Genomic DNA, 23839 nt, shown 5'->3' on the forward strand with positions numbered 1-23839 from the left:
CACTACTCGTGATGAACTGTGGTATCGTGTTGAAGCTTCATGGGCAGCTGTCCCTGTACATGTCATCCAAGCTCTGTTTGACTCAATGCCCAGGCGTATCAAAGCCGTTATTACGGCCAGGGCGATTGTTCTGGGTACTTATTTCACAGGATCTATGCACCCAAATTGCGTCAAAATGTAATCACATATCAGGTCTAGTATGATATATTTGTCCAATGAACTCCCGTTTATCACCTGCATTTCTTCTTGGTGTAACAATTTTAATGGTCAGTAGTGTAGAAGATTTAGAAATGTTGTGCTACAGAAGAATGTTGAATATTAGATGGGTCGATCATTTAACTAATGAAGAGGTACTGAATAGAACTGAGGAGAAGAGAAATTTGTGGCACAATCTGACCAAAAGAATGGACCGGTTGATAGGCACATTCTCAGACATCAAGGGATCACCAATTTAGTAGTGGAGAGAAGTGTGGGGCATAATAATCGTAGAGGGAGACAAGAGATGAATACAGTAAGCAGATTGAGAAAAATACGAGCCAATCTTCAGACTGAAAACTAGGACGACAAAAGTAACAACAACAACAACAACAATGGTAGAGGACATCTGGGTGCCCTTCCTGCCACCAACACCCTCCCCCTCCCCTTCCGCGAGACGGAAATTGTGTACCCATACGAAAATATCAGAACATTTTCAAAGCGCTTACGAATCGTGCAACAGAGGCCAAATGTGGACACTAGCCTGGTGTTCGCGTTGTCCGATGTGGAAAAGCACCTAATAATACCTAGGCTGGTCGGGACATCGACGCTGGCCCTCAACTACCGGCCTGTCCGATCCGTGGCAGGCGCGCCATCCCAGAAGCGAAGTGCTAAATCGCGCGGACATTCGGGTGGATCGTTTCAAGAACATTGATATATTTTGGAATCCATAATTTTTGGGGCGTTACGATGTTTAATCCTAAGTCAAGTCCAAAGGATGAACTGGACATAATTTTCTGAAAGTATTTAGAAAAGAATAAGTACAAAACTGTAGAATCTCCCAATCCTTTTATTGTTAGAAAATTAGATCCGAGAAGACTTCTGAACTAAGTTATACGTTATTATGACAGGCCAAGTAACTTTTATTGAATGGTACATTACACTTCAAAGTGTCAGAAAATAATGACACTATTTTTCACTTTTTAAATGAACAAACCGCCATTTGACTGTATTGTTTCTTTAATTACTACTCAGTGTTTCGGTCTTTTACGCCATTTTCAAGTGATTTAGTTCATGTCATCAACATATATTGCAGGACATCAGACTCAAAATTGGCCATAAATTAAGAAAAATATTGGCTCCCCACGAATTTTTCTTAATTAATAGCCAATTTTGAGCCTGGTGTCCTGCAGTGACATGAACTCAGTCACTTGAAAATGGCGTAAAAGGCCGAAACACTGAGTCGTAATTAAAGGAACAACAATACACTCAAATGGCGGTGTGTTCATTTAAGAATTATTGTGTGACTGTTGCTCAGCAACTTCAAAAACTACTTACTATTTTTCAACGTAGCTAAGAAGTCTCCGTAAAGATCGGGCGGAAGGTTCTAGCAATCTCTCAATTTACCGACTATAGAAATCCGTTTCTTGACCACGGAGTCATTCGAGAAACACTGAGTAAACGTCCTCATTGCTGAAAAATCTCTTTTCTTCGGATGTTCCTCCTCCATTGCGTGGATGTTGTCCTCTATGGTCGATGTCTCTGGCCTTCCTTCCCGTTTATCATCAGCTATGTCAGTGCGACCATGGTCAGTTTGTTGACACCAATATACTGAGGTTGGAAGTGACGTTGCATTTGGTCCATTTACTGCCATAATTTCACGGTGATTCCGGATGTCATTCGGATCTTTTCTACGCCCGCATCTCGAGGTCGTGCGGTAGCGTTCTCGCTTCCCACGCCCGGGTTCCCGGGTTCGGTTCCCGGCGGGGTCAGGGATTTTCTCTGCCTCGTGATGGCTGGGTGCTGTGTGATGTCCTTATGTTAGTTACGTTTAAGTAGTTCTAAGTTCTAGGGGACTGATGACCATAGATGTTAAGTCCCATAGTGCTCAGGGCCATTTGAACCATTTTTTTGATCTTTTCTACATATACACCTACATACATACCCTGCAAACCCCATACTGTATCGCTACTAGTCATTTCGTTTCCTGTTCCACTCGTAAAGAGAGCGAGAAAATATGACTGTCTATATGCCTTCGTATGAGCTCTAATTTCTCTTATTTTCGGGACCCTTACCCGAAATGTATGATGACGGCAGTAGAACCGATCTGTAGTCAGTTTCAAATGCCGGTTCTCAAAATTTTCTCAATAGTATTCCTGGAAAAGTAAGTCTCCATGGATTCCCATTTGTGTTACTGAAGCATCTCCGTAACATCTATGTGTTGTTCGAACTTACCGGTAACAAATCTAGCAGCCCACCTCTGAATTACTTCGACGTCTTCCTTTAATCCGTCCTGGTGCGGTTCCAAAACACATGAACAGTACCCAAGAACAGGACACACTAGCGCCATGTATGCGGTCTCCTTTACAGATGAACCACACCTTCCCTGAAAATCTCCCAACAAACCGAAGTCAACCATTCGCCTCCCGTACCATAATCCTCACATGCTCGTTCCATCGCTTTGCAACGTTGCGCCCAGATATTTCAACCAGTCGACTGTTTCAAGCAGGACATTAGCCAAACAGTACGGGTTTGTTTTTCCTACTCATTCACGTTAACTTACATTTTTCTACGTTTAGAGTTAGCTGCCATTCATCGCAAGAATAACAACTTCCCACGTACTTCAGCTCTGGAGCGCGTTTACAGTTGCTGCAGCCGGCCGGAGTCGCCGAGAGGTTCTAGGCACTTCGGTCTGAAACCGTGCAACCGCTACGGTCGCAGGTTCGAATCCTGCCACGGGCATGGATGTGTGTGTCGTCCTTAGGTTAGTTAGGTTTAAATAGTTCTACGTTCTAGGGGACTGATGACCTTAGATGTTAAGTCCCATAGTGCTCAGAGCCATTTGAACCATTTTGAACCAGTTGTCGCACCATTTCACTCCAACACAGTGATGCGCTTGATATCTGTACCGCAGTCGAATTGTGTCTACAGTAAACACCGGAAAATGTACTTTCGTCTGACAGTGTGTAACTTACTTTGGGAACTTCTTGCATCAATAACCAGGGGATGCCGGGAAGAGCTAGTAATAACGAAATAAGATGGAAGTAAGGATGGGTCAACATTCTTTCAAAAAGAAGGAAAAGAAACGGAAATATTACCGTCTAGCAACAACCTGGGGATGACGAGGCCGTCATGAACGCAACCTCAGATTGTAGAAGTATACGAAAGGAAATGGGTCATATCCCTATCAAGGGAATATTCCCAGCACTTGTCTTAAGCGATTTAGGGAAATCACTGAAAACCTAACTGTGTATGGCCGGACGGGGATATTAGTCCACTGACGCACCACTGCGATACCTTGCTTGATTCATAAAATAAACAGGATCTCTACTGTAAATGATCATTTTTGATAGCTAGATGTGATCACACTCAAAACTTGTAAAGGATACCTGTGGTAAACTCCGATAAAAGCAAGTGTTATTAGCAATAGGATAAACTACATCGACGAATGTTTTAATTGAAATAGGAATTTGTTTTTGGTTTCTTTGCTCTTAAAATATTGAATTTAAATAATCTTGTACTTAAATTACGATTTTACGTTCTGCGAGTTTAATTTGTTTGCGCTCCAATCGTAGGAAGTTTTACCAGTGACACAGAGTAAAAATATCGCAATCCTTTACTATTTCAGATCCTAAAATCCGAAGCTGTCACCAGGATCTGGTCAACAGCAGCTCGACCGAGCTGTGCAGTGGTGCTTCCACAACTTCATTTCGAACAACAGGTAAATCATGCACAAGTATTTGGTTAATCAACATCTTAAGTTTCCATGATAACTGAGAAGTCTTTCAGCAAAAGTTAAATGTATCTGAAGTACCGTTAATGCTACCAGCCCGGCTAGCCGTGCGGTCTAACGCGCTGCTTCCCGAGTAGGAAGGCATGCTGGTCCCCAGCACGAGTTCACCAGGCGGATTAGTGTCGAGGTCCTGTGTGCCGGTGGATGGTTTTTAAGGCGGTTTTCCATCTGCCTCGGCGAGTTACATTATGTCGGCGATTGCTGCGCAAACACTGTCTCCACGTATGCGTACACCGTAATTACTCTACCACGCAAACATTTGGGGTTACACTTTCCTGGTATGAGACGTTCCCAGGGCAGAGGGAGGGGGGAGGGGGGGAGAGGGGTTCACTGGGGGTCGAACCGCACAATAACCCTGGGTTTGGTGTGGGGCGGCGGTGAGGTGGGTGGACTGCTGTGGCCTGTTGCAGGACGAAGCCTCTCCGTCGTTTCTGGGTCCCTGGTTCAATACACAATACCCAATACACACACACCGAAAAATGCAAATTATTTCTTTATGCTAGAAGCAGGCGCAAACTAGAAACGTAATCCCAGTAAACTAGGAGCATGGCGTTACTGTAGCAAAGTCGTAAATCAAACTCGAAAGTCAGTACCCACGACAATATATCTCAGTGCGATGATGTCAGATTAACTGGAGCATTCAAAGGGCAATCGTGGAAATCTTACCAAAGAAATAATTGGACATTCATTACAAGGTATTTCAGATCGTGTACCACAGTGTGAAATCACTCGAGGAAGCTTGGATTCCATAGGTCATTAATTTTCTGTGTGAACAATCTGTAAATGATTACAGAACAAATCCCTTTTAAAATGAAAATTAAATCGCTAAAATATGTAGAGTTACTGTGGAAAAAGTATATGTAATAGATTAATTTGTGTAAAAGGGCTACGTACAATAAAAATTCTAATTAATACTGTTTAAAAACGTCAAAGTGTAATAAATGAAATATTTGATATGCTAAAAAATTACAGTAGGTGGAATACTAGATTAACAGAACATGAATGGATGTGAAACAGGAACTTGATTTGCAATAGTTGGGATTTCTGAATAGGTGCCCTCCATCTAAGACAAAAAGAGTCAGTTATAAAATAAGCATTAGTTTCTACACATGTCTGCGAATCATAACTACTCCAGAAGGAGTCTTGAAAATTATAAAAAAAATTGTTGTAGTGATAGTCACTATTTATTTCATTTACCTTGTAGCCTCATACAGCTTTGTGGGAAGTCATGAATTCAGCTACGACATCTAAATAATTACTTCAAACTTAGAAGAACAGACGTATGGATACAAAATAAATACGCTACAATAAACGGGAATTAATTACGCTTGAAGACAATGGAGAGAAAACGGCAATCGATCGCGAAATCCGTCGTTTTATTACAGCAGGCGTACAGTAGATTTCAACTATAACATAGTCGTCTTCAGTGTATATAACAACTGGTGACATTTGTCCAAAGTGTCACGTAGTAAACAGTATTGATTGTGTAGAGCATACAGGAGCCTAACATGTCAGACGGATTTCGCGATCGATTGCTATTATTTTCTCCAATGTCTATATTCAATTATCACTGCGCACAACGGAATCTTATGGATTCCAATCTGATTATGCCTTAAAAATTAAGAATACAGGCTGGCTACACAATTTACGGTAAATCGAGCACAGCAGAAATCATAGTTTTGTAGCGAAGGCAACAGTCATAGTGCAGACTTTACGTATTTCCTTGTGTTTTTTAAGCGTATTTTAATATCTGTAATGTTTGATACTGTGATTTACTCATTGCTGTCTCCAAATTCAGAGGTTTTCATCGCAAAATGAGCTCAGTGCTTAGAGTGCTCGACTGCGAGTCGAGAAGTTGCAAAAGGTGGAAAAGCTAGCTCTCTGGGTTAAGCAACCGCTGGACTCTCCTAAGGGTGTTACGGATGGTTTTCCGCAACCATCCAGACGAACGTCGTGATTGCTTGTCGTCTGTACCTCATAGGAACAACCTGTAAAAAATCAGAGCAGGAAAATGCACCTGACAGAGATCGTATGATTTGTATAGCGATGATGCACACGAAGCTCCTACCTTAAGATGAAGATGACGTTGTGAAACTGGAAAGAGACACACGAAGATCGACAACTCACAAGGCTAGAATCCTGCAAAGAAACTGAAGTAACTCAGAAAAGGATGAAAAAATCACAAAGTTCCGAAATATCACGCTTGACCAATACAGCACCATATCTACACTACTGGCCATTAAAATTGCTATGCCAAGAAGATATGCAGATGATAAACGGGTATTCATTGGACAAATATATCATACTATAACTGACATGTGATTACATTTTCACGCAATTTGGGTGCATAGATCCTGAGAAATCAGTACCCAGAACAACCACCTCTGGCCGTAACAACGGCCTTGATATGCCTGGGCATTGAGTCAAACAGAGCTCGGATGACGTGTACAGGTACACCTGCCCACGCAACTTCAACACGATACCACAGTCCATCAAGAGTAGTGACTGGCGTATTGTGACGAGACAGTTGCTCGGCCACCATCTCAATTGCTGAGATATCTGGAGAATGTGCTGGCCAGGGGAGCAGTCGAACGTTTTCTGTATCCAGGAAGGCCCGTACAGGACCTGCAACATGCGGTCGCGCATTATCCCGCTGAAATGTAGGGTTTCACAGGGATCGAATGAAGGGTAGAACCACGGGTCGTAACACATCTGAAATGTAACGTCCACTGTTCAAAGTGCGGTCAAATGCTAACAAGACGTGACCGAGACGGGTAACCAATGGCACCCCAAAACATCACGCCGGGTGATACGCCAGTATGGCGAAGACGAATACACGCTTCCAATGTGCGTTTACCGCGATGTCGCCAAACACGGATGCGACCATCACGATTCTGTAAACAGAACCTGGATTCATCCGAAAAAATGACGTTTTGCCATTCGTGCACCCAGGTTCGTCGTTGAGTACACCATCGCAGGCGTTCCTGTCTGTGATGCAGCGTCAAGGGTAACCGCAGCCATGATCTCCGAGCTGATAGTCCGTGCCGCTGCAAACGTCGTCGAACTATTCGTGCAGATGGTTGTTGTGTTGCAAACGTCTCCATTTGTTGACTCAGGGATCAAGACGCGGCTGCACGATCCGTTACAGCCATGCGGATAAGATGCCTGTCATCTCGACTGCTAGTGATACGAGGCCGTTGGGATCCAGCGCGGCGTTCCTTATTACCCTCCTGAACCCACCGATTCCATATTCCGCTAACAGTCATTGGATCGTGATAGGTTACAATCCGACCTTTGTGAAAGTCGGAAACGTGATGGTACGCATTTCTCCTCATTACACGAGGCATCACAGCAACGTTTCACCAGGCAACGCCAGTCAACTGCTGTTTTTGAGAAATCGGTTGGAAACTTTCCTCATGTCAGTACGTTGCAGGTGTCGCCACCGGGGCCAACCTTGTGTAAATGCTCTGAAAAGCTAATCATTTGCATATCACCGCATCTTCTTCCTGTCGGTTAAATTTCGCGTCTGTAGAATGTGGTGTAGCAAATTTAATGACCAGTAGTGTAGCTTGATGTCCACAACTGAGTGACTGTTACAAAGCGAGGGTGTACCAGTACGTACTACAAGTCAGATGCAACACCTTTGTGCTACCTGGTTTCCACTTTCAAGCGTGACCGCCAGCTAATCATTAGGGAGTCTGCTGTGCTCGTCGCCCTGACGATACGTCTTAATCGCCATCGTCCTCGTCAACTCTTTGGTTGATGGATAAATTCTCCATGAACGACAGTCGTTATATGTATTCATTTTGTTCATGTTTTCTAATCTATGCCATTACTTGGTCGTCTCGGTGTTACGTCTTGGAATGGAGCAAAGAAGTTCCTTGGGTTACCTGTGATCCACTCCCCTGGCAGCATAACTATTCACCTCACCTCCTTTTTCATTACGGTCATGTCTGCATTTTCCACTATAGACTACTCCATTGTTTGTGCTCCTGCTTCTGCTAGTGATTGTCAACCTCCTCCTCTCCAACAGCAACAGAGCATCCCTCAGTTTTAATGCTGAGTTCCACGACCCACTGTCATAAGTTAAAACTCATAACGGGGATTGATTGTAAGCTTGAGACGTACCGCAAGCCTAGTTTTGAACATCCTACTCGGTTTGCCAAAAGCATTCCAGGTCGTTTTTTACTCTTCTGTTTTCTTCGTTTGCTGCTCACCAAGTAATTTTCTTCAACTGCACTAAACACAGAAACCCACAAACTGTTTCTACAACTTTACTGTCAGTTTTCATTATTTCCTTTTCTGTACATCGGTTACGTCTCAGTTTCGTATTAACGTGACTGATTTTCAAGACTGCTTTAAAACTTTCCTTATTGCGTTCTTCCATAGTTCACTGAAGCTTACCATCGCCTAAACTTCACCCTCAATGAGCTTTGCTGTTACTAGAAGCTCATCCTTTGGCTTTTATTTCAGCTTGGATGAAAAAGTCTCACAATAGCTACATGAGACCATCTATCTCCCACCCGTGGTCTAGGAGTAGCGTCTTTGATTAGTAATCAAAACGCCCTCGGTTCCGAGTTCGAACCCCGTCACGGCTTGGATTTCGAATAAAAATCATCGTCATTGGCGACCAAATACTTCCGGCTCAAGAAGCAACCCTAATTCTGTCAACGGTCTTGTCAAAGAGGGCGGAAGAGCTGACTGAGGCTCAAGGCACGCTCTAGTCCTTGTGGTGGTAAACTGTCCCTAATGACGAAAGAATCAGCAATGATCAACGGCCTGAGGATACACAAGGCAATGGAAACCACTGCATTAAAGACACATAAAGATTATCCACTGTACATGTGGCCTGTAATTGAAAAAGTGTCATGATGATCCCTCCACTGGCATTCGGATCTTCGGGAGAGAACTGCCAAAGGAATGGTGACGATGAGGAAAAAAGAGAATAACCAACGAAAAGGATAGCGTTCTACGAGTCGGTGCGTGGAATGTGAGAAGTTTGAACGTGGCGGGGAATCTAGAAAATCTGAAAGGGAACTGCAAAGACACAATCTAGATATAGTAGGGGTAACTGAAGTGAAATGGAAAGAAGACAAGGACTTCTGGTCAGATGAGTACAGGGTAATATCAACAGCAGCATAAAATGGTATAACGGGAGTAGAGTTCGTTATGAATAGGAAGCTAGGGCAGTCAGTGTATTACTGTGAACAGTTCAGTAATAGGGTTGTTCCTATCAGAATTGACAGCGAATCAACACAGACAACTATAGTTCAGTTATACACGCCGACGTCGCAAGCGGAAGATGAAGAGATAGAGAAAGTATATAGCGATATTGAGCGGGTAATTCAGCACTTAAAGCGAGATGAGGATATTGAAAGGGCAATGCAATATGTAAATGGGGACGAAAATCTAATAATCATCGGGTACTGGAATGGTGTAGAGGAAGGAGTAGAAGAAAAGGTTACTGGAGAATATGGGCTTGGGACAAGGAATGACAGAGAGGAAAGGTTAATTGAGTTCTGTAATAAATTTCAGCTACTAATAGCGAATACTCTGTTCAACAACACAAGAGGAGGAAGTATACTTGGAAAAGACCGGCTGATATGGGAAGTTTTGAGCTAGATTACATACATTATGGTCAGACATAGATTCCTAAATCAGAGACTGTATTGTAAGGTATATTCAGTAGCAGATATAGATTCAGATCGCAATGTAATAGTGATGGAGAGTAGGCTAGCGTTCGAGAGATTAGTAAAAGGAATCACTGCGCAAAGAAGTTGGATTTGGAGGCACTTAAGAATGACGAGATACGTTTGAATTTCTCTAAGGCTACAGTTACTGCCGTAATGAAGAGCTCAGTAGGCAGAACAGTTAAAGAGGAATGGACATATCTAAGAAGAGCAATCACAGATGTTGGGAAGAGAAACTCAGGTACAAAGACGGTAACTGCGAAGAAGCCATGGGTAACAGAAGAAATATTTCAGCTGATTGATGAAAGAAGGAAATACAAAAATGTACAAGGTAATTCAGGAGTTTAAAAATCCAGTGGCTGAGGAATGAAATAAATAGGAAGTGCGGGGATGCTAAGACGAAATGGCTGCATGAACCATTCGAAGAAATCGAAAAAGAAATAATTGTCTCAGTATATAGGAAACTCAAAACAGCCTTCGGTGAAATTAAAAGCAAGGGTGGTAACATTAAGAGAGCAATGGGAATTCGAGTATTAAATGCAGTGGAAAGAGCGGATGGGTGGAAGGAGTACACTGAGGGCTTCTATTAGGGAGAAGACTTGTAGTAAAAGAAGCAACAGGAGTCGATATGAAAGAGATGGGTGATCCAGTACTAGAATCCGATTTTGAAAGAGCTTTGAAGGATCAAATAAGGCAGGAGATATAGATAATATTCCATCAGAATTTCTAAAATAATTGGGAGAAGCGACAACAAAGCGACTATTCACGTTGGTGTGTAGAACACACAAATGGCGATATAGCATCTGACATTTGCAAAAACAAAAATCATCCACATAATTCCCAAGATCGCAAGAGCCGACAAGTGCAAGATTTATCGCACAGCCAGCTTAACAGAGCATGCACCTAATATACGGAAGAATGGGAAAGAAAACTGAGGATGTGTTGGATGACGATCAATTTGGCTTCTGGAAAGCTGAAGAGACTATACAGGCAGTTCTGACATTGCGGTCGATAACGGAAGCAAGACTAAAGAAAAATCAACACACTTTAACAGGGTTTGTCGACATAGGGAGAGACGAGTACATGTTGTATATACTCCCGCCAAGAGGGAATAATGAATGGAATGCCAGAAACGAAGTGCTCGTATTAAAACAAATGTAAGGCAGAGATGTAGTCTTTCGTCCCTACTGTTCAGTCTGTACATCGAAGAAGCAATGACGAAAATAAAAGAAAGGTTCGAGAGTGGGATTAATTGTCAAAGTGAAATTATAGCAATGATAATATTCGCTGATGACATTGCTCTCCTGAGTGAAAGTGAAGAAGAACTACAAGATTGTTGAATTTAATGAATAGTTCAATGACTAAAGAATATGCATTGAGAGTAAATCTAAGAAAGACGAATGTAAGGAGATGTAGCAGAAATAAGAACAGCGAGAAACTTTACATCAGGACTGATGGTCAAGAAGTAGATGAAGTTAAGGAATTCTGCTGTCTAGGCAGCAAAATAACAATTGACTGATGGAGCAAGGAGGACATCAAAAGCAGACTAGCACTGGCAAAAATGGAATTTCTGGCCAAGAAAAGTCTGCTGGTATCAAACATAGGCCTTAATCTGAGGAAAACATTTCTGAGAATGTACGTTTGGATCACTGTATTGTATGGTAGCGAGACATGGACTGTGGGTGACCCGTGAAAAGAAGAGACTAGAAGTATTTGGGATGTGGTGATACAGAAGAATGTTGAAAAATTAAGTGGACTGATAAGGTAAGGAATGAGGGGGTTCTGCACAGAATCGGAGAGGGAAGAAATATAAGGGAAACACTGAGGGGAAGAAGATACAGGACGATAGGAAATCTGTTAAGGCGTCAGGGAATAACTAGAGTGAGCTGTAGAGGGTAAAAACTATAGAGGAGGACAGAGATAAACATGCATCTAGCAAATAATTGACGACACAGGTTGCAAGTACTAGAATGAGATGAAGAGGTTTGCACAAGAGAGGAATTCGTGTCGAGCCGCGTCAAAGTAATCAGAAGACATGACTCAGAGCAAAAATTCCCACTTCACCGAACAATGGAACACCAGGCACCTTTATTAATCGCTAAAGATAAAGCTTAACAGTGCATCTAATATGGGACAGTCTCTTGAGGTTCTGCACGATCGCGAGTTTCGATTTACGAAAATGAAAAAAAAGTCTTAGCTGGGACAATAATGCCGTCAACAACTAATCTCGATCACCGTAAGCGCAACGAGTAATTGTGGAGGCTGGTCGCGGCAGTGAAGCAGCAATAACGTGACAGGAAAGATGAATATATCAAAAGTTGTTCGACGGAAGTGAAGGGAGAAACTTTCTACTCACCACCTTCACCTTCATTTACATCGCTATCGCCACAAAAACAGGTGCTGGAAGTGCAGATGCTAACAAGGTGAGATAGCGACTTCGGATGGAGCGAAAGAGAGACAGGGCAGGACCGTGTCAGAGGAATAAGATGTAAGCGGCAGCTGTTACATTTAACTTTTGCATAAATTGGTTTATTGATCATTATGCAGTGTCGCTTGTTAGTGAAGAAGGAGCGAAAAGATTCATCGGAGGGATTCAAAACAATGCAGCTGGTCTCTGACTATTTCGTTTCGCAGGAGGAAATTGTAGGTCTCAGAACGTTTACGTAAACTCACGTACCAGCCAGTCTCAAGCGAAACTGGACGCAGCCCTTAACTGAGGTGAGGGCCTTGGATCAGTCCCCAAGGAAAAAATCTATGATTAATGGCTTTTATGGGCCTCTCAGTCCTATGACTGGAAACCTGAGGCTCGCTACCCTGATGTAAATTAAGGTATGGTGGCAAATGACAATAAGAATTCCCAATATGGGAATATGGGTTTAACGCCTCACTGGAAACGATGTCATTAAAGACGGAAGCCTGTTCGTAATAGAGAGGTAGGGAAAAGGAAATTCGCCATGTCCTTTCAAATCAAAGTAGTGCGCAGTTATTTAAAGCGGCTTACGGAAACTTCGGAAAGTTTAATAATGGATGGCCAGGCAGGGAATTGAATATTAGTGGACCTGATTGCGATTCCGGTGTCTTATCGTTGCCCCCAGTTGATCGCTATCTAGGCATCTTCATCCATTCCATACGTAAACTGGACGAAATGAATTCCGATAGATGAGTTCACCTCTGCAGAATGCTCAAAAGGAGGAAAAAATACATGAGCACGAAGATTTTTTGCTTAATGGATTAAGGAATATCGTGGGTATAACGTATTACACAAAAGGAAAAAAGTGCAATAAACACAAGGACTGTGTTCAGTGGCATGACGTGCATACTGCATAATGAGGGTCTGACGTACTTGTCACGGCCATCGCCGAGCAGATGGCTCTCGGGTAGCCTGTCTCTGCACCCTCTGTTTTGAATTTGCAGGCAATACCTTTGCTGAGTATACGGGTTAAAACTGTTTGTAACATTCATTCTAGGGTTCAACCATGCCTCACTGACTAGTACGTGCTCCTGCTGAACAGTTTCACCCAATTGAACAGGTCCCATTGTGGGCCAACAGGAAGTTGTATGAACGTATCGACGGATTGCTGCACTTGATGGACACAATGCATCGGATCTGTGCCGCTGCTTTTAGCAGTGGTTTGTGGAACATTTCCACACCCGTAGACCAGTTCTGGTCGCCCACGCAGTAGAGGCCCAAGTGAAGATCTACGCATTTTGGCAGCACCGGTGGTCGACCGAATATAATCCAAGGCCAAAATCCGGTCTCATGTTGCACCTTCTGAGTCACTAGGAACCGTTGAGAATCGTCTGCTTACAGCAGAACTAAGGTCACGTGTGCCTCTGACCAGACTACCACTAGCATCATGAAACCACCAACGATGACTACTCTGGTAAAAAGAGTCGGCGGCGGGAGAGAGGAACGACGCACTGCTGTCGTCAGGATAAAAGTGGGAGCAGTCTGTTGCGACATACACGTGTATAGAGTAGACCTAGTGAGCTGCCGGAGTGCATTCTCTCACGACATACCGATCAAATTCTAGGCTTCTTGATGTGAGGGGCCACCAGCTACAATTCGCGGTCACATCTGGTGTTTCTATGGGGTGAACGAACCAATGACTGCACAGGCTGTTATCGCCGTGCTACTGCCATTCACTCGAAAGGAGGGTGACGTGCTTTTTCAGCACGACAGTGCACATCCACATGCGGCGTTACCTGGTCTTCATAGTATACAACTGCACTGGGCAGCTAGATCTCCAGATCTCTCGCAAATTGAACAAGTGTGGAACGTGATGAATCGGGAAATTTCTCGTTCCTCAGGGACTGCCAAATTGCAACAAAAGGTGCAAGATGCTTGGGTCAGCCTGTTTCAGGATGTCACTCGGAACCTTTACGTTTACTTGCATGTGAAGGAAGACGCCTCCATTGCTGCCAGAGGGGGTGGCGTGGTGGAAGGGGGGGGGGTGGTGCACTCTGTATTAATGCGATTGTTTGGGCATGCTTTACTGTGACATTTTTGTTTCATTTGGTCTGAATTATTTGTCATATAATCATGAAATGATGAACTGTCACCTCACTTGTCAATAAAATGACTTCGTCCTTGAGGGTGTTGCATTTCTTTTTCCCGGCATTGAATCCTAGGAAGGAGACGTAGCAACCAGTTACTGTACCAGTTTTCACATTTCTTTTATTACCATTTAAAGGATTTGGAAGTTTTCTTAAATATCTCCAGTAGATTCACATTTAGATTGTCACCACATAAAGTAAAGGAAAGGAAGAAAGATTAGAATTCCCGTCGACGACGATGACATTAGACATGGAGTACAAGCAGGGATTGCGAAGGGATGGGAAAGCAAATCCTTTCAAAGGGACCATCCCGGCATTCATCTTAATCGATTCAGGAAAACAACGGAAAACATAAATATGGATGGCCGATTTCAACGGCTGTCCTCCAGAATACGAACCCACCGTCTCACCACAGAGCGACGACACTCATTTGCATAAAATAAAATGGTCTCTGAGGCAGTTGTGTACCTTTGGATGTGATAACACTCTAAACCGATAAAGGAGAATAAAATAAAGCACAAAATCTAAACAGAATCTGTTCGACGCAAATTGTTCCTCATTAAAATATTGGAGTGTTTATTTATTCCTAGTGAAGCAACAAATCTTATATTCCCTAAAGGCGTTCGGTACTATACCTACCCTCAAATGATTATTAAACTATGGTCACATAGATTATCTTCTGATTGGTTCGAAAAATTTACCATTGAACCCGTTACGTAGCCCCAGTACTTAACAGTAAATACTGAACAGGAGCGAAAGGAACACCGGTTGCGAATGTCGGTTAACCAAATGGAACCGGTAATCTTCTCAATATCTTCTTCTTCTTCTTCCTATTTTGGCTCTCTGTCTCCACTCGACGCGATCTGATGCTTGCTCAGGGTGCAACCCCGCTGTCTTGAAGTCTAATGGAGGGTATCGAACCAATATTTTCTCGGCCTCCCAGTAGATCGCTCATCATCGACTTTCAACGAAAACTCGCGTTCTGGTATTGTATTTTCATCTGCTCGAAGTAGGTGACCATACTACTGCAAGCAAATTTCCCTATCTTCTCAACGACATGTCCAACTCCGTATGGGCTGCGTATTTCGCCGTTGGTCACATGACCACGAAGTGTGAAATCAGAGCTCCACCGAAGCACTTTGGTTTCCATAACAGCAAGTCGTTGCTCTGTTTCTTTTGTTGCGGGTCGGCATTCTGCACCGTCCAAAGCAAATGGCTTGATTGCAGTCGGCCCATTTCTCAGCATACGAAAATAATTTATCATTTGGGGTCAACAGCACTATTAGATTATTCGCCGAGATTGCTGTTATCTACTCTAAGTAACGTCGTTCGATAACAGTAGGGTAATGCAGACGAGTTTTCTTTAAACGTGGGTAAGTGCAAGATAATACTCATAACAAGAGAAAGAAGCAGATATTGGTTAGAACATACGTGGAGCATTTTTTGAGCCAGTCACATCGTTCAAATACCTAGAGGTAGTTCTATGAAATGAGGTGAACATTTGAAATTATTAGCAGGAGATTAAATTAAAGACTTTGATATTCTGGGAAAGTTTAATGCATCTGTAGATAAAATGGCTTAAAAGAAAAGATGATAAAACTTGATGACTATCCCACGTATTTTCACATTGTAATAAATTCTGACGATGATGTATGCACATTTGTAGTGTAAACAGCTGTTCATTCTCTGTCGTCTAATAGCACCTACATGAAGCAGACGAAGAACTCCACTGTTTCAGGAAGAAGTATTTATTTATTTAGCGTATGGCTAGTATCACATCACATAAGAAAACTTTTTCCTTTAACAATACGTTTAAACATATTTAACACAAAGTCGTAATCAAATCTAAAGTATATACAGGGTGTTTCAAAAATGACCGGTATATTTGAAACGCAATAAAAACTAAACGAGCAGCGATAGAAATACACCGTTTGTTGCAATATGCTTGGGACAACAGTACATTTTCAGGCGGACAAACTTTCGAAATTACAGTAGTTACAATTTTCAACAACAGATGGCGCTGCAAGTGATGTGAAAGATATAGAAGCCAACGCAGTCTGTGGGCGCGCCATTCTGTACATCGCCTTTCTGCTGTAAGCGTGTGCTGTTCACAACGTGCAAGTGTGCTGTGGACAACATGGTTTATTCCTTAGAACAGAGGATTTTTCTGGTGTTTGAATTCCACCGCCTAGAACACAGTTTTGTTGCAACAAGACGAAGTTTTCAACGGAGGTTTAATGTAACCAAAGGACCGAAAAGCGATACAATAAAGGATCCGTTTGAAAAATTTCAACGGACTGGGAACGTGACGGATGAACATGCTGGAAAGGTAGGGCGACCGCGTACGGCAACCACAGAGGGCAACGCGCAGCTAGTGCAGCAGGTGATCCAACAGCGGCCTCGGATTTCCGTTCGCCGTGCTGCAGCTGCGGTCCAAATGTCGCCAACGTCCACGTATCGCCTCATGCGCCAGAGTTTACACCTCTATCCATACAAAATTCAAACGCGGCAACCCCTCAGCGCCGCTACCATTGCTGCACGAGAGACATTCGCTAACGATATAGTGGACAGGATTGATGACGGCGATATGCATGTGGGCAGCATTTGGTTTACTGACGAAGCTTATTTTTACCTGGACGGCTTCGTCAATAAACAGAACTGGCGCATATGGGGAATCGAAAAGCCCCATGTTGCAGTCCCATCGTCCTTGCATCCTCAAAAAGTACTGGTCTGGGCAGCCATTTCTTCCAAAGGAATCATTGGCCCATTTTTGAGATCCGAAACGATTACTGCATCACGCTATCTGGACATTCTTCGTGAATTTGTGGCGGTACAAACTGCCTTAGAATACACTGCGAACACCTCGTGGTTTATGCAAGATGGTGCCCGGCCACATCGCACGGCCGACGTCTTTAATTTCCTGAATGAATATTTCAATGATCGTGTGATTGCGTTGGGCTATCCGAAACATACAGGAGGCGGCGTGGATTGGCCTCCCTATTCGCCAGACATGAAGTCCTGTGACTTCTTTCTGTGGGGACACTTGAAAGACCAGGTGTACCGCCAGAATCCAGAAACAATTGAACAGCTGAAGCAGTACATCTCATCTGCATGTGAAGCCATTCCGCCAGACACGTTGTCAAAGGTTTCGGGTAATTTCACTCAGAGACTACGCCATATTATTGCTACGCATGGTGGATATGTGGAAAATATCGTATTATAGAGTTTCCGAGACCGCAGCGCCATCTGTTGTTGACAATTGTAACTACTGTAATTTCGAAAGTTTGTCTGCCTGAAAATGTACTGTTGTCCCAAGCATATTGCAACAAATGGTGAATTTCTATCGCTGCTCGTTTAGTTTGTATTGCCGTTTCAAATATACCGGTCATTTTTGAAACACCCTGTACAAAGCACAGGTCACAGACTCCTCCTGATAACAAGAAAATAATCGTTTTGGGCACACACAGATGATATGCTGAACATGTTGTTCTCTCCGAAAGTCGCAGCTGGGCAATGTTGTTAATCCACATTTGTACACCGAGTCAGTATATCTTCCTCAGTCGGTCCATATTCTGTTGAGCGGAGGAGAGATCTTATGGTTCTCTTTAAAACCTGGTTGCTTGAATGAGATGCTGGGCATCTTAAGCTGTCCTAAGGTATCATTGCTCTGCCACATTTCTGCCCATCGATCCGTTATTGTTACTCCATTGTCCGCCAAACATGTTGCATTTAAAGAGGTGGATGATGGGAGCAGAGTCTGTTTTTATTGAGTCAGGAATATCCTCATGTACAGGGAGATAAGGATCACTAGCTATATTTGTAAACTCCCGCTTTCATTCTCGCCGCAAAAACGGGGGAGCGATATGGCTGAGAACAGGCAACCAGGGTTCCTGTGATGATGCGCATACTCTGGTTGAGCTGCGCGCCCACGAGTTTGGAGTATGGGCTGTTGATCCAGACTGCAGCACTATGTTCTGCCACAAGACACACCAGTCCAAGTCCAAGAGCGGAACTTCTTAGTGCTGGAGCTGATGAGCACCATGTCGTACTACAAATTTTCTGCAGGAAGTTACTTCTTGTCTTCATCTCAGCAGCTGATTCCAGCAAGCCTTCTTTAAACCTGAGCCTTCTGTCAAGAGCGACCGCTAGTAAACGTGGAATTTTGTTATGACTCAGTTGTCTGTCTTCAAAATACACCTTTATCGCCTTGTTTAGACCTTGTTGTCGTGAAAACAGGTAACTTATGTTTGGGCAGCACTTGGCTGCAATATCCAGTATTTGCTGTCTTCGGTCAAGATAGACTCAGTAGCGCCCAGCCCTTCGTGTCTTTGCAACAAGAGCCCAAACATCAGCGTATCAATGCAGTTCCTTGCTGCCTGGTGTGGCAGTTGAAGATAGAACAACAAGCGCCGAAGTTTTAAATTTCACGTCCAAGAAATCGTTCACGCAGGAGAATCGTACAAACATACCGTCATTTGACCGTGGGACAGACTCCCATATGGACGACACGGTAAGAAGCACTCCTGGCGTAGAGAAACAACTGAAAGGTTTGAAAGCAAATAAATCGCCAGGTCCACATAGAATCCCAACCCCGTTTTACAAAGCATACTCTACAGTATTGGGCCCCATACCCAGCCTGCATTTATCATGTATCTCTCGCCTAGCACAGAATTCCAAGTGGCTGGAAAAAAGTTCAGGCGACTCCACTATATAAGAAGGGCAAAAGAAAGGGCCCGCAAAATTACAGACCGCTATCCGTAACTTCCTTTAGCTGCAAAATCCTTGAAAATATTCTCAGTTCGAACACATTAAACTTTCTTGAGAAAGAGAATCTTATGTCCACTAATCAGTATGGCTTTAGAAAGCATCGACCGAGCGAGGTGGCGCAGTGGTTAGCATACTGGACTCGGTCATCCTGATTTAGGTTTTCCGTGATTCCCCTAAATCGCTTCAAGCAAATGCCGGGATGGTTCCTTTGAAAGGGCACGGCCGATTTCCTTCCCGATCCTTCCCTCACCCGAGCTTGCGCTCCGTCTCTAATGACCTCGTTGTCGACGGGACGTTAAACACTAATCTCGTCCTCCTTTAGAAAGCATCGTTCGTGCGAAACTCAGTTTGCCCTTTTCTCACATGATATACTGCGAACTATGGATGAAGGGCAACATACAGATTCTGTGGTGTCAGACACCACACTTGCTAGGTGGTAGCCTTTAAATCGGCCGCGGTCCGTTAGTATACGTCGGATCCAAGTGTCGCCATATCAGTGATAGCAGACCGAGCGCCGCCACACGGCAGGTCTAGTCTAGAGAGAATCCCTAGCACTCGCCTCAGTTGTACAGCCGACTTTGCCAGCGATGGCTCACTAACTACATCCGCTCTCACTTGCAGAGACGACAGTTTAGCATAGCCTTCAGCTACGTCATTTGCTACGAGCTGGCAAGGCGCCATATTCAGTTACTATAAGTATTCTGAACAGATAATATTGTGAATCATGTACCGTCAATAGCGAAGTTTACCATTAATGGATTAAAGTATGAAACTAATTACGTCCGCTTTCTGAATTATCATTCCTTGTCATGTTCCAGACCCCACGTCAGTATAGTTCTTCCCTCCTCACGCCAGCCTGCGTGAGCTACAAGGCATACATTTCGGCCTCCTCTAGTAACACGGTGTTGGTTCTTCTGCCAACACAACATATTCCATGTTTCCAGATTTCCGTAATGCATTTGTCTCATTGCAGGCTGTTAACGAAGGAACGAGAATATGGAATAAGTTCACAAATATGTAAGTGGGTCGAAGATTCTTAAATAATAGAACCCAGTAGGTTGTTCTCGACGCTTACAGCAAAACGCCATACATAATCGCCAGCTGGCATATTGAAATATAGTATTATATCATATGTGGCGTTACATAATGTTATACTAGCTAATTCGAGCCCAGGAAAGTCCGCTGGAGATCTTAGGATCTATGCCACATGGTTTGCAATCACTTTGGCCGACGCCAGCCTGTATCAACCAGCAGTTGGCAGATGGCGTTGAAATTGTTCTTACCATAATAGAAATACACGAGCACTTTTACAAACTTGTTTCTGCAAGAGTTTTCTATTACTGGATGGTTCGAAAATGAACGAAATGGTTCAAATGTCTCTGAGCACTATGGGACTTAACGTCTAAGGTCATCAGTCCCCTAGACTTGGAGATACTGACAGGTTTCAGATAGATTATGTAATGGTAAGATAGAGATTTAGGAACCAGGTTTTAAATTGTAAGTCACTTCCAGGGGCAGATGTGGACTCTGACCACAATCTATTGGTTATGACCTGCAGATTAAAACTGAAGAAACTGCAAAAAGGTGGCAATTTAAGGAGATGGGACCTGAATAAACCAAAAGAACCAGAGGTTGTACACAGTTTCAGGGAGAGCATAAGGGAGCAATTGACAGGAATGGGGGAAAGAAATACAGTAGAAGAAGAATGGGTAGCTTTGAGCTATGAAGTAGTGAAGGCAGCAGAGGATCAAGTAGGTAAAAAGACGAGGGCTAGTAGAAATCCTTGGGTAACAGAAGGAAAATTGAATTTACTGATGAAAGGAGAAAACATAAAAATGCAGTAAATGAAGCAGACAAAAAGGAATACAAACGCCTCAAAAATGAGATCGATAGGAAGTGCAAAATGGCTAAGTAGGCATGGCTAGAGGACAAATGTAAGGATGTAGAGGCTTATCTCACTAGGGGTAAGATAGATACTGCCTACAGGAAAATTAAAGAGACCTTTGGAGAAAAGAGAACCACTTGTATGAATATCAAGAGCTCAGATGGAAACCCAGTTCTAAGCAAAGAGGGGAAAGCAGAAAAGTGGAAGGAGTATATAGAGGGTCTATACAAGGGCGATGTACTTGAGGACAATATTATGGAAATGGAAGAGGATGTAGATGAAGATGAAATGGGAGATACGATACTGCGTGAAGAGTTTGACAGAGCACTGAAAGACCTGAGTCGAAACAAGGCCCCGGGAGTAGACAACATTCCATTGGAACTAGTGACGGTCTTGGGAGAGCCAGTCCTGACAAAACTCTACCATCTGGTGAGCAAGATGTATGAGACAGGCGAAATACCCACAGATTTCAAGAAGAATATAATAATTCCAGTCCCAAAGAAAGCAAGTGTTGACAGATGTGAAAATTACCGAACTATCAGTTTAATAAGTCACAGCTGCAAAATACTAACGCGAATTCTTTAGAGACGAATGGAAAAACTAGTAGAACCCGACCTCGGGGAAGATCAGTTTGAATTCCGTAGAAATGTTGGAACACGTGAGGCAATACTGACCCTACGACTTATCTTAGAAGCTAGATTAAGGAAGGGCAAACCTACGTTCTCGCATTTGTATACTTAGAGAAAGCTTTTTGACAATGTTGACTGGAATACTCTCTTTCAAATTCTGAAGGTGGCAGCGGTAAAAGACAGGGAGCGAAAGGCTATTTACAATTTGTACAGAAACCAGATGGCAGTTATAAGAGTCGAGGGACATGAAAGGGAAGCAGTGGTTGAGAAGGGAGTTAGACGTGGTTGTAGTCTCTCCCCGATGTTATTCAATCTGTATCTTGAGCAAGCAGTAAAGGAAACAAAAGAAAAATTCGGAGTAGGTATTACAATCCAGGGAGAAGAAATAAAAACGTTGACGTTCGCCGATGACATTGTAATTCTGTCAGAGACAGCAAAGGACTTGGAAGAACAGTTGAATGGAATGGACAGTGTCTTGAAAGGAGGATATAAGATGGACATCAACAAAGGCAAAGCGAGGATAATGGAATGTAGTCGAATTAAGTCGGGTGATGCTGAGGGAATTAGATTAGGAAGTGGGACACTTAAAGTACCAAAGGAGTTTTGCTATTTGAGGAGCAAAATAACTGATGATGGTCGAAGTAGAGAAGATATAAAATGTAGACTGGCAATGCCAAGGAAAGCGTTTCTGAAGAAGAGAAATTTTTAACATCGAGTATAGATTTTTAAGTGTCAGGAAGTCATTTCTGAAAGTATTTGTATGGCGTGTAGCCATGTATGGAAGTGAAACATGGACGATAAATAGTTTGGAAAAGAAGAGAATACAAGCTTTTGAAATGTGGTGCTACAGAAGAATGCTGAAGATTAGATGGGTAGATCACATAACAAATGAGGAAGTACTGAATAGGATTGGGGAGAAGAGAAGTTTGTGGCACAACTTGACCAGAAGAAGGGATCGGTTGGTAGGACATGTTCTGAGTAATCAAGGGATCACCAATTTAGTATTGGAGGGCAGCGTGGAGGGTAAAAATCGTAGAGGGAGACCAAGAGATGAATACACTAAGCAGATTCAGAAGTATGTAGGTTGCAGTAAGTACTGGGAGATGAAGAAGCTTGCACAGGATAGAGTAGCAAGGAGAGCTGCAACAAACCAGTCTCAGGACTGAAGACCACAACAACAACAAACCTAACTAACCTAAGGACATCACACACATCCATGGCCGAGGCAAGATTCGAACCTGCGATCGTAGCGGTCGCACGGTTCCAGATCGTAGCGCCTAGAACCGCTCGGCCACCTCGGCCGGCAAAATGAACGAAATTGTATCTTATTTTCTGTCAGACTGATGCTCTTAACAGACAGACGGAATACGGCTACAAAAGAAAGGAAATGAATGGATTTGCTATCGCAGCTTTGCGTTCGCACTGCAAGCCGTTGACCACGAATAGGTTATTCACAAGAACAGCTCAAGTGGAAGTCAACACTTCTTGTACCTTGTGCTTGCGTACCCCATAACGACAAAAACATGATATTACCACATGATAAATTCGGTGGTTGGTTGGACTGAGACTATCGTTAAGAGTGCCCCAGGGAGGAATTATAGAACCTCTGTTGTTCTCTATATACATAAATGGTTTGACAGGGTGGGCAGCGATCTGCGGTTGTTTGCTGATGATGTTGTGGGGTACGGGAAGGTGGCGAAGTTGGGTAACTGTAGAAAGATGCAAGACGACTTAGACAAAATTTCTAGTTGGTGTAATGAATGACAGCCAGCTCTAAATGTGGAAAAATCTAAGTTAATGAGGGTAAGTAGAAAGACGAAACGTATAATGAAACTTCCTGGCAGATTAAAACTGTGTGCCCGACCGAGACTCGAACTCGGCACCTTTGCCTTTCGCGGGCAAGTGCTCTACCATCTGAGCTACCGAAGCACGACTCACGCCCGGTACTCACAGTACACAGAGTTCGAGTCTCGGTCGGGCACACAGTTTTAATCTGCCAGCAAGTTTCATATCAGTGCACACTCCGCTGCAGAGTGAAAATCTCATTCTGGAAACGTATAATGTTCGGATACAGTATTACTAGTGCCTTATTTGACACAGTCAAGTCATTTAAATATCTGGGCGTAACGTTACAAAGGCATGTGAAATGAAAAAAGCACGTGAGAACTGTGGTAGGGAAGGCGAATGGTCGCCTTTGTTTATTGTGAGAGAATTTTAGGAAGGAGGGATTCACCTGTATAGGAGACCGCGTATAGGACGCTGGTGCGACCTATTCTTGAGTACTGCTTGAGTATTTGGGATCCGTACCACATCGGAAGACATC

General features: G+C 43.3%; 1 protein-coding gene across 1 annotated transcript in view; it reads left to right on the top strand.

Annotated features, from left to right (window-relative positions):
- LOC126266914 (clavesin-2) overlaps positions 1-23839 on the top strand; it is a 335190-nt gene that overhangs the window by 83376 nt on the left and 227975 nt on the right. Inside the window, exon 2 of the mRNA XM_049971599.1 lies at positions 3824-3916. The gene's annotated coding sequence lies outside the window, so the exon portion shown is untranslated. The remainder of the gene's footprint in view (positions 1-3823; positions 3917-23839) is intronic.

This window comes from Schistocerca gregaria, chromosome 4 (assembly GCF_023897955.1).
Source record: "Schistocerca gregaria isolate iqSchGreg1 chromosome 4, iqSchGreg1.2, whole genome shotgun sequence".
Taxonomy (NCBI): Eukaryota; Metazoa; Arthropoda; class Insecta; order Orthoptera; family Acrididae; genus Schistocerca; species Schistocerca gregaria.